The sequence below is a fragment of the Suncus etruscus genome, chromosome 5, assembly GCF_024139225.1.
Source record: "Suncus etruscus isolate mSunEtr1 chromosome 5, mSunEtr1.pri.cur, whole genome shotgun sequence".
Classification (NCBI taxonomy): Eukaryota; Metazoa; Chordata; class Mammalia; order Eulipotyphla; family Soricidae; genus Suncus; species Suncus etruscus.
The window spans coordinates 90,055,613-90,068,086 of NC_064852.1; positions in this window are offsets into that span (position 1 = coordinate 90,055,613).

The window sequence follows — 12,474 nt, forward strand, 5'->3', positions numbered from 1 at the left end:
CAGCTTGCTAGAGCCAAGGGACTTCTCAGGAGAATTCCATGTTGGGGCAGGAAGCCATTGCCAAACTCAGGGATGCCACGCTGAACCTATTCATTTTAAATTGCAGCTGTCCTCATGGCATGAGTGTTAGAACTTTGATAGTGGCGATTTTTCTAGACAGATGCTTTCTCAGGAATGGAATGAGCTGTCACACTCAAGTCTGATTCTTCTTATAATCAAAGATTGGCCACTTATGCTGTGCACCCTGATTTATAAAAGAGGAACATAGTCCAAAGATATTAGTCCTCTCATTCTCATTGCAGTATTTAACATTTTATATTACAAAACTCTCCTCAAAAATGTGAGCCAATATATTTGTTCATCTGGTATGTTTAAGCACCATAGACACACATCTATGTTATTTCCTTATTTCTCCTTCAATTCACCAGATGATAAATCTTCGTGCTAAAATGCTTCTTTCAATTAAACTTGCAGTAGATCTAAAAATGAAGGATTGTAAACTCATTACAATGGGAGTAGCATAGGAGAACAATACCATTGCTGGTGGCCCTGCCTGCCCAGATGTAAGGGGGGGTTGGAGAAATCACTTTTAACAAGTTTCCAATTGAATCACTGTGGGAGTGGATTCAATTTTTATGAAAGAGACAGAATCAGACATCAGAATTCAATAAAAGGAACTTTGGGCCTAAAAATCAGGAGTTGTGAAATATTTAACAAAAGCCAAATATTGAACTTGGACTGAAAGGATGAACTCTGTTTCTGTTGTTTCCTGTTGAAGGTGAAATAAACTCACTCTGCCCCATTCTGTGCCAGACTACAGAAAACAGCCAAGTAACCCAGCTCAGGGAGATTAGTTAATAGACAAGGAAATGAGACTGGCCAATAGCTTGGGAGGCTTTCCAGTTATGGAATATTTTATCTTATTGTTTAACCATTTTAAAGGTTCTAAATGCCAAACAGTTAAGTTGTGTCACAGCTTCTGAACAGGGATTACAGACAAAATAAACACATAGGTATAGGTATAAGCTTCTTTTGACACATTTTCCTGCCAAACTTCATAGATATGTAAATTTGAGTACCAGAATGCTACTCCTATATATGTAAATTGAGTACCAGACAAGATAACAGAATGGTTACTTACTTTCCAATAAGTCCCACAACTAGAGTTGACAAGTTTAGCAAATAAAAACATTTAATTGCAGTTAAATTCAAATTTCAGGGTCTGGAGAGATAGTACAGGGAGTGAGTCACTTACCTTGCATGCAACAAATACTGTGTAGATCCCCAGCCCTCTAAACCCTTTACTCCCCAGCCTCACCCACCAGCATTGCATATGATCCCCCAAATAGCACAAGGCATGATCACTGAGCAGAGTCAGAAATAGCCCCTGAGTACTACATGTGTGCCCTTAAAAGGCCCCCTCAAAATTTGAATTTCAATTTAATGACAATTTATTTTTAGCATTAGTTTGTCACATATGATACTCAGAATATATATTAGAAATATTTTCTTGACTTCACCAGCTCTTGTTTCAATAGCATTCTATTAAAAGACCAACACATACTCTTTTTTCTCCAATAGTACAATTTTAAATAAAATAAATAAAAACAAATAATTTCTTCAAAAATATTGATTCCCCAAAAAAGCCAGGATAACAGTTTTTACTTCTGGCTGTCTGAGTTGAGCTGACCCTTTCAATTGACTCCAGCCTTAAGAATGCCTTAATTTAAGAGGAGAGTGAGGACAGACCACTGTGCACTGCATTTCTCAGTTCAGCACCCCTAAAGAAAGCATGAAGACTTGTTTTAAAAGAAAGGAGCTATCTTCTAAAATTACCTGATTACAAAGCAGAAGTGCTAAGATTTGAACTCAGGTCTGATTTATTCCAAATGCAACTCTTATGCTGTGATTATGCAGTGACCCCACAACCCAAGGGAAGTCAGTGGGACTTACAGTACCACTTACAGTACCAAACTCAGCAGTTTGGTACACTCCTCTAAAAGCAGATAAAGGGTGCCTTGCCCTGTTTGAAAGAAAATAAAGAATGTTGTTCTTTTATGGGATGAGATATGTCAAAGTTAGGACAAATCAATTCTCACTAAAAGCTACAATGGGACACATAAAATTAGATTAGTACAAAAGGAATACAATACATCATTATCTCTTTCATTGTTATTTTTTGATTTTTGTTCTCAGTGGTTTTCAGACTTGTTGAAACATCAAGGTGAATATATCAGTTTCCAACTTCCCAAATGACCTTTCTCCCAATTACTTTTCTGTAAAACACCTGCTGCAAAAAAATTAACCTTCAAAATGTTTCTGAGAGGGGACTTCCTTTATAGGTCTGTACCACCTGGAAAACAGGAACATAGCACTGGTCTTTCGCTCACTGAATATAGCTCCTACCATAAAATATAGGGGCTGATAGAACAGCAGGTAAGGCACTTATTATACTCACAGCCCAAGTCGAGGCTTAAACATCAGTATTACATATTTTGTGTGGAACACTGCCAGGAGCAATCCCTGAGCACAGTAATCCTAAGTAAATCCTAAGAGTAAATCCTAAGTACCACTGTTGTGGCCCAACCCTCCTAAAATAAACACACACACACACACACACACACATACACACACACACACACACACACACACACACATTATAATAGTCATCAAGTAGGGGCCGGTTGGTGGCGCTAAAGGTAAGGTGCCTGCCTTGCCTGCGCTAGCCTTGGACGGACCGCGGTTCGATCCCCCGGTGTCCCATATGGTCCCCCAAGCCAGGAGCAACTTCTGAGCGCATAGCCAGGAGTAACCCCTGAGCGTTACTGGGTGTGGCCCAAAAACCAAAAAAAAAAAAAAATAGTCATCAAGTAGTGGGCAAAACATGGAAAAATATAAAGGTTAGACACTGAAAATATAGATGAATGTAAATATAGTCATAGAAATTATCTGTATTAGAGTGAGAAAGATAGTGCAATGGGTAGGGTACTAGCCTTGCATGCAGTCAACCCTGGATCAATCTCCAGCATCCTACAATCCTACCCTAGTCTCACCAGGAAATTCTGAGTGCAAAGCCAGGAGAAACCCCTAAGTACTGACTGCTGGGTGTGACCCTGAAACCAAAAAAAGAAAGGAAGAAAATTATCTATATTGATTTACTTTAAGAATATTATTGGAATTACATGAAGAAATGCAAAGGTTTAAATAAGAGTTGTCTCGAACAGTCTTGGCCCCAGAAAAGAAAAGGAAAAGGAAAGCAATTGAGTAGAGGAGGAGAAATACAAATATGAAAGGATGGGGGACAGGGGCCAAGAGGTCTCAGGTGCATTGGTGGAGATGCACAGGACAGAACTAAATACCTAACCAGAGTCACAACAATGAAATAATGAGATCCAAACCTTAACAATCTAAACTTAAAATGGGCCTGTTATGCTAGCAGGCTGCGGAGCAGGGAAGGTGTCATGGGATACACTCTGGGAACATTGGTGGAGGGAGATGGACACTGGTCAAAACATTATATCTCTGAAACCCAATATGTCTGAAACCCAGCTATGAAGAACTTTATAAATCACAATAGTTTAAATAAAACCAATTTAAGAATATTATTGGAGAAAGTTTCAATATGCAAAGCAATATAAAGCAATTAAATATGTATAAATTTGTGTTCCCAGGGGAAAAAAGGAAAATACTTTTAAAAGGTATATTTGAAATCAATACCAACAAATGGCTTAATTTGATAAAACCAGAGATCCAGTAATACCAGCAGTTCAACAAACCCAGCAATAATAATCTAACATACACACACACACACACACACACATACACACACACACACACACACACATCATAATTCACACTGGGTCACATTGTGATCAAATTGCTAAAAATCTGGAAAAAATAGAAAATCTTAAATAGAGCCAAAGGGTGGAAACATACATAATAAAAAAATAAATAAACTCAGGTTTTACAGCCAACAGAATAGAACATTATATTTAACATATTTAAAATAAAATTGCAAACTTAAAAGTCTATGCCTAAGAAAATACCTTTCAAGATGAAGGCAAATCAATACTTTCAAAGATAAAAAAAAATATTAAAAGAATTTGTCATTAACAGACATTGTAAGGAACATCCTCAGTGGAAACAACAAAACAAACAAAAGATTGAAAAATAGCTGACAATGATAGATATGTGGCTTTGTAGGAAAAGTGCTTTTCCTGGGGCCGGAGCGCTGGCGCAGCGGTAGGGTGTTTGTCTTGCACTTGGCTGACCCAGGACAGACCGAGGTTCGATTCCTTGGTGTCCCATATGGTCCCTCAAGCCAGGAGCAATTTCTGAGCACAGAGCCACGAGTAACCCTTTGAGCTTGAGCATCACCGGGTGTGCCCCCCAAAAAAAGATGCTTTTCCTATCTATTAACTTCACTAAAAATAATTAATACTTAAGAGAAAAAATTATCAAAAATAGGGAAATAGCTTAGTAGTAGTGTACTTATCTCTGTATGGAAGACCCTGGATTTTTTTTTTTTATTTGGGGCCCACACCCATTGACCCTCTAGGGTTACTCCTACTTATGTGCTCAAAGATCGTTCCTGGCTTGGAGGAAGGACCCTGGGTTTGATTTCGGCGCCATAAAACAAAAACAGAAAAACCAGAACACTCTAAATTCTCACTCCTCTTACCCCTAGCCCAGATAGCTAAAATAATCAGTAGCAATTATCCCTTAAAAACATAGGCACAAAATTCTTTAATAAAACATAAATTTTTAATATATATAAAGCATGCTCTTTCATGAACATATTGGATAGATCTTGGAAATGCAAGGGTGACCTGATAATTTAACTTAATCAAAGTTATTAATTATATTAAAAATTGGGGAGCTGGAATAATAGCAAAGCCAGGTAGGGATCTGCCTTGTACACAGCTGACCCTTATTTATCCTTGGCATCCCATAAGGTCCCTCTAACATCACTAGTAATAACCACTGAGTGCAGAGCTAGGAGTAACCTCTGAACACTGTCAGGTGTGGCAAAAAATTTTTTTTAAAAATTTACATTTTAGGGAAAAAACCATACATACAGATAAGTTCTTATCTAATAAGTCTCAGTACAATGTACCTTACACCCTGAACATTGATATAATGACCTGGCACAGGCCTCAGAAGAATGGGCATCCTCCACACACGCCGGAACCAGGCAAGCTATCTACGAAACATCCAAGGTCTTTTATAGCAACAGCGGGAAGCAGTCCTCTTCCAGGAAAGACACTACCAAGGGTCTGACATCGACCTCTTATAAAGAGACTTCCGTTTCCACTGAGAAGTCTTGACAGCAACAATGACCTGCTCTACAGGACATGGTTCTCTCTAATGCCCCTTAAGTGTGAGGTGAAACGAGAGGATGCTATGCACCATCCTGACTGCAATATGGGATATGCAGACCCCAGGATCTTTAATACAGAAGCATGATACCAACAACAGAGACTATGTGAGGAATGGAGGTGTATTGCCACTACAGACGATGACTTGAATTGAACAAACTAATTTGCCTGGATCCTAGAGTCAGTCCTGTGCCAGGAAACTTCAGGGTTAGGGTCTCCTTGTATTTAGACCATAATTTGTCTTTCCATGTCCCTTATGTTTTGGTGGGCCTATGCAAACAAATGCCACTTTAATACCATTTTTTACTATGTTCCCTTGACTCCAATCCTTAAGAAAAACAAGCCACTAAAACTTTTGAGGTTAACTTAAACTAGTTAGTATGTACATGGAACTAGAGAAAAGTACTTTGCCCTCAATGTTTAAGGAGCTACATAACTATAATGTCTTTACATTATATTGTGTGCTGCTAAGAAATAGTATGTACTACAACTGGGGATCTGAAGGGCAAGTAATTGTACTGTACATGGGTTCAGTTTTGTTTTTTTAAATGCTCTTTGGCTGAAAGTTCAAGGCTGAGATATCATCGATGGGACTACCGAGAATTCTGTTTATGGGTGATTGGGCTTCCACTGTAACTTTACCCTGTCCTCTTCTTTACATTTTTGTTGTCATAATTAAAATAAAAAAAATTTACATTTTAGGGGCTGGAGAGATAGCATGGAGGTAAGGCATTTGCCTTTCATGCAGGAGGTCATCAGTTCAAATCCCGGCATCCCATATGGTTCCCCCCCACCCCCCCATGCCTGCCAGGAGCAATTTCTGAGCCTGGAGCCAGGAATAACCCCTGAGCACTGCCGGGTGTGACCCAAAAACCACACACAAAAAAAATTTACATTTTAATATAAATTAAACAAAATAAAGCACTCAACAAACTAAAAGTGGAAGAAAATTTCCGAACTAGGTACAAAGAATCTATTGATTAAAAAACTACAAATAGGGGCCAGAGTGATAGCGCAGCAGTAGAGTGTTTGCCTTGCATGCTATCTTCTGGGACAAACCCGGGTTTGATCCCTGGCCATCCCATATGGTCCTCTGAGCCTGCCAGGAGCTATTTCTGAGCAGCGAGCCAGGAGTAACCCCTGAGCACCACCAGGTATGACCCAAAAATCATGATCCTAATACTGAGAATAATAAAGCAATGATCTCACTGTTTTTACTGAAGTTTCAATGAAAAAAACCAAAGCAAGAACAAATAAGAAAAGGTATGACACACAGAAAATCAAGAACAAAACTGTCTTCATTTCTATGTCTTCAGGTAACATAATCTTGGTGTTATCTATACAGAAAATACTAAACTGTGAAACAGCTGCTTGAACTTAGATGTGAACTTTTAAAAAATTTAGTTTAGGGGCTGGAGAGATGGCATGGAGGTAGGGCATTTGCCTTTCATGCAGAAGGACGGTGGTTCAAATCCTGGCATCCCATGTGGTCTCCCGAGCCTGCCAGGAGCGATTTCTGAGCATAGAGCCAGGAGTAACCCCTGAGCGCTGGCGGGTGTGACCCAAAAACCAAAAAAAAAATTTTTTTAGTTTAAAAAAACCTTGATTAAATGACTATGTATTAATAACCAATATCTAGAAAATTATATTTTAAAGATGTACAATTATAATAGCAGCAAAAACAGAATACCTAAACATAATGTTAACAAAACACATATAAGAACTATATACTGAAAAAACTATAAAATATTGCTGAGAAAAATAAAAACCTAGATAAAAACTAATTAGATGGAAGAAATAATATTGTTTAGATGTAAACTAAAGAGAAAACATAAGCTCTGGGGCCGGAGCAGTGGCGCAAGCCATAGGGTGTCTGCCTTGTGCATGCTAGCCTAGGAGGGATCTTGGTTCGATCCCCCAGCGTCCCATATGGTCCCCCAAATCAGGAGTAATTTCTGAGCGCAGAGCCAGAAGTAACCCCTGAGCATCACCGGGTGTGGCCCAAAAATCAAAACCCAAAAAAGAAAAGAAAACATAAAAATTCCAAGAAGTTTTGGGGGCAAAAATTGACAAATAGGTTCTAAATGTATATAAGAATGCAAAAGATGAATTGAATTGCTCAAACTATTTTGTAAAAGAAGACAAGACATGAGAGATGACTCTGTCTGACATCAAGGCTTAAAGACACATCAAAAGAACATAAGAGTGATGTAAGATAGACAAATGGAATAGAATAAAGTGTCTAGAACAGGGGTCTCAAACTCAATTTACCTGGGGGCAGCAGGAGGCAGTCGGGGTGAGGCAGGGCCACATAATAGATTTCACAAAAAAAAAAAAAAAAAAAAAAAAAACTAAGCGAATAATCGCGAATACTGCGATATTTGAAGGCCGGCCACGGGCCACAAAATGTTAAACGGAGGGCCGCAAACGGCCCGTGGGCCGCGAGTTTGAGACCCCTGGTCTAGAACAAGGCTGATAATACATGATTAACTGAATTACAGCAAAAGCAACAAAAGGTACTCAAGTACCTCAATGTAGGGAAGAGGAGAATCTTTTCAACAAGTGATTTTACATTAACTAAAAGACCTTGATTAAAAAAAAAAAAAGGATGTGTCAGAGAGATAGCATGGAGGTAGGGCATTTGCTTTGCATGCAGAAGGACAGTGGTTTGTATTCCAGCATCCCATATGGTCCCCGAGCCTGCCAGGAGCGATTTCTGAGCATAGAGCCAGGAGTAACATCTGAGCACTTCGGGGTGTGACCCAGAAAGCAATTAAAAAAAAAAAAAAAGGAAAAAAGAAAAGGTGATCCATCATATAAAGAAGTAAAGATTAAAATCTAATGATGTCAAAAATTTGAAAATACAACTATCATATGATTCAGTAATTCCACACCTTGTTACCTACCCCAAAAATACAACAGGGATATTATGAAGGAATATTTGCACACCTATGTTCACTGCGTGGCATTTATAATGACCAATATCTGTAAACAACCCAGGTGACCTAACAACAGATGAGTGGATAAAGAAAAGTATTGTTTATACACAATGAATACTATTCAGCTACAAGAAAAGATGAAATCTTGCTTTTTTTGTAGAACATGGATAGAACAAGCAGGGCTCATGTTAAGAGAAATTAGGAAGTGGAGCTGGAGTGATAGCATAGCAGGTAGGGCACTTGCCTTGCATGAGGCTAACCTTGGTTTCAACCTATATGCATTCCATATATCCCCTGAGTCTGCTAGAAGTAACCCCTGAGCACCACCGAGTGTGACCAAAAAGAGAGAGAGAAAATAAAAAGGAAATTAAAAAAGTGAATACTTGAAGATCTCACTCAATGGTTGATTATTAAAAAAAAAAAGCAAAGGAAGAGATAATGACCAATGAAAGCAAAACCTTAGACACTGACAACAGAATTCAGTTATATTGTATGTATTGGAGGTGTGTGTGCGGGGTGGGGGTGGGATGGAGGAAGGGGAGAGAAGAAAGGTAAGAAGGGACCTAAGGACAGTAGAGTAGAATATTGGAGCTTGGGTGGCTGGTGTGATGCAGTAACATTGTGTGCTTAAAGCAGAAATACTAACATAATTGAAAGCCATGTTACCTCAATTTAAAAAAAATGAAAGTATATAAACTAAAACTCTAAAACTTCTAAGAGAAAGTAGAAAATATGTGTGCCCTTGGGGTAAGGAGAGATTGTTAAACTTAGCTAAAGAGAGTGCAAAATTAGAAAGAAACTAATGATAAATGGTGTATACAGAAACTCACAACTTTTGCTCTTCCAAAAATGTTCTTCATAAAATGAAAAAGCAAGCCACAGCCTGGGAGAATGTATTCATAATATTGACAAATGATTTATATTCAGGAATTTTTAAGATAAATTCATAAAATCTATTAGAATTGGGCAAAGAATCACTTTTCAAGAGACATCATATAATTGACTGTATAACTTGATGCCCAGCATCACTGTCATCAGGGAAATGCAAAAATAATAATAATAATAATAATAATAATAATAATGAGGTACCACTCCTCATGTACTAGAATAAATTTCAGTTAAATTTTAAGAAACTGCCAAGTACCAAATACTAGCAAGAATATGGAGCAATTGCATTTTATAAATAATCATGGAAGGAATGCTTTCTCTCTCTCTCCATATATATATATTTACATTTACAAAAATAGTTTTGTAAATTTCCATCAGCAGCCACATAGGTAAGAAAACTTTAGAATATTCTAACAATGATATAAAATAATATTTATAAAATAAACTGATATGATGCCAGAATGATAGGACAGTGTGTAGGGCATTTGTTTTGTACAGGGCTGACCTGAGTTTAATACCTGGCATCCCATATTGTCCCCCAAGCAGAGCCAGGAGTAAGCCCTAAGCACCAGGTTTTGCTCCCCTGACTCCCAAATACTGATATATGGGACAAAATGGATAAAACTTACATTATAGCTACTGAAAAAAAAATAATCAGACACTTAAGTATTTGTAATATGATTCCATCTATGGGAAATACTAAGTAGGACAAATGAACCCTTATTTATAATCATTATCATTAACGTTAGTTGAAATCCAGATGATGCAAGGAGTGATGACTGATTATAAAGACTCCTGAAGAATCTGGAGGAAGAAAGGAATGTTCTATATGTTGCTTTTTGGTGAAAGTCATCACTAATCATCAGGGAGATGCAAATCAAAACAACTATGAGATACCACCTCACACCACAGAGATTGGCACACATCACAAAGAATGAGAACAAGCAGTGTTGGCGGGGATGTGGAGAGAAAGGAACTCTTATCCACTGCTGGTGGGAATGCCGTCTAGTTCAACCTTTATGGAAAGCGATATGGAGATTCCTCCAAAAACTGGAAATCGAGCTACCATACAATCCAGCTATACCACTCCTAGGGATATACCCTAGGAACACAAAAATACAATACAAAAATTCCTTCCTTACACCTATATTCATTGCAGCACTATTTACCATAGCAAGACTCTGGAAACAACCAAGATGCCCTTCAACAGATGAATGGCTAAAGAAACTGTGGTACATATACACAATGGAATATTACACACCTGTCAGGAGAGATGAAGTCATGAAATTTTCCTATACATGGATGTACATGGAATCCATTATGCTGAGTGAAATAAGTCAGAGAGAAAGAGAGAGAAATGCAGAATGGTCTCACTCATCTATGGGTTTTAAGAAAAATGAAAGACGTTCTTGCAATAATAATTTTCAGACACAAAAGAGAGAAGGACTGGAAGTTACAGCTCACCTCATGAAGCTCACCACAAACAGGGATGAGTTTACTTAGAGAAATAACTACACTTTGAACTGTGCTAATAATGAGAATGTACGAGGGAAATAGAAAGCCTGTCTAGAGTACAGGTGGGGGTTAGGTGGGGAGGAGGGAGATTTGGGACATTGGTGATGGGAATGTTGCACTGGTGATGGGTGGTGTTCTTTACATGACTGAAACCCAAACACAATCATGTTTGTAATCAAGGTGTTTAAATAAAATATATAAAAAGAAAGTCATACTGGTATATATACGTTTTTCTAAAACTGAATATCCTACACCTAAAATATACTTTTACTAATTATCAGTAAATTACCGTATGTAAATGATAACTAATTAAAGTTTATTTTAAGAAATAAGCTGAGAGGTTCAAGAAATAGTACAGTGGTTAAGGTTAAGTGCTTACCTTGCAAGGTTCAGTCCCTCGCAATGGCATCACATATGGTCCCTTGAGCACTGCCAGGAGTGATTCCTGAACACAGACAGGAGTGAGCCCTGGACACTACCAGGTGTGATCCAATCTCTCTCTCCAATAAATGAATAAACTGATGTCTTTTGTGGGGTTGGAGGCCACATCTGGCTGTTCTCAGGGCTTGTTCCTAACTCTGACTTCAAGGGATTACTCCTAGTGGTGCTCATATGTAGTATATTAGCAGCTTATAGGGCAAATGCCCTACTTGCTGTACTATCTCTATAGCCTCTGAGATACTATGTCTTAACCTCTAACATTGGGGGAAAAAATTAAAGTTAGAAAACTGTGGGGCCTGGGATTTAGTAAGGGGTTGGAGAGCATTATGCCACCTGAGTTCAATCCCCAAACACCATATGGACTCTGAGCATCTCTAAGTGTAAACCTGGAGGCCCCACAGCACTGTCATGAGGGTCCCACAGGACAAATATCTCTCTTTGTGTTTGTTTTTACCAAATGTCAACAGCAATTCAGAACAATATAGAGGAAATCTATATAAATTATATTAGAGGTAAAAGACATCACATGATTTGAATTTTTATTCAAGCAAAACAATTTTAAATACATTTATAAAACAACCAAAGAATCTTATAAATACTAACTTTATACTAGTGCTAGTAAAGTGTTAGTGTCAACTTTGCTGAGCATTATAGTAGTATTTAATAAAGTATCAAAGGTCATTATAGATATATATACTCTAGAGTTAACATTAATTACTTAATTTGATTAAATTAATAAATGATATCTATAGCTCAAGACAATGCAAATAGAAACCATAGAAATTATAGCTAAAACAATAATCATAAACTCATTCATTACTGTTGAAATTGGTATAAGTAAAAGATTTTATATTATTCTCTCTAAATTTCTGTATATTTAAAAATCTGTTATAATATGATTTTAAGTATTATTTGATGTGATGTTAATTGAGTGAAGAGAGAAATATATATATCTGAATGTGTGAGCAAAATATAGATGTCATGTACACAAAAGATCTTCTATAAAATCTTCAATCCAATGTAAAGATCACATTTAAAAACTCAATTTATCACAAAGTTAAAATTAAGTTATTACCTGGTAAGTCCTGTTTTGGTGAAATATAAGTGATCAATCATTCATATAATCAGAACATAAGGTCCCAGAACAGTAAGAAGAACCAAGTAACTAAGATAGAATCAAGTAACCAAGATAGAAACCAAGATCTAGCCTGAAAGCACTCTTGAACCCAGTGGAGCAATGGGGACTAAAATCAGAACCAGAAGGCTGATTAAAGGTGATGGGCTGAATTGTAGAGGAAATTTAAAGGAACAAT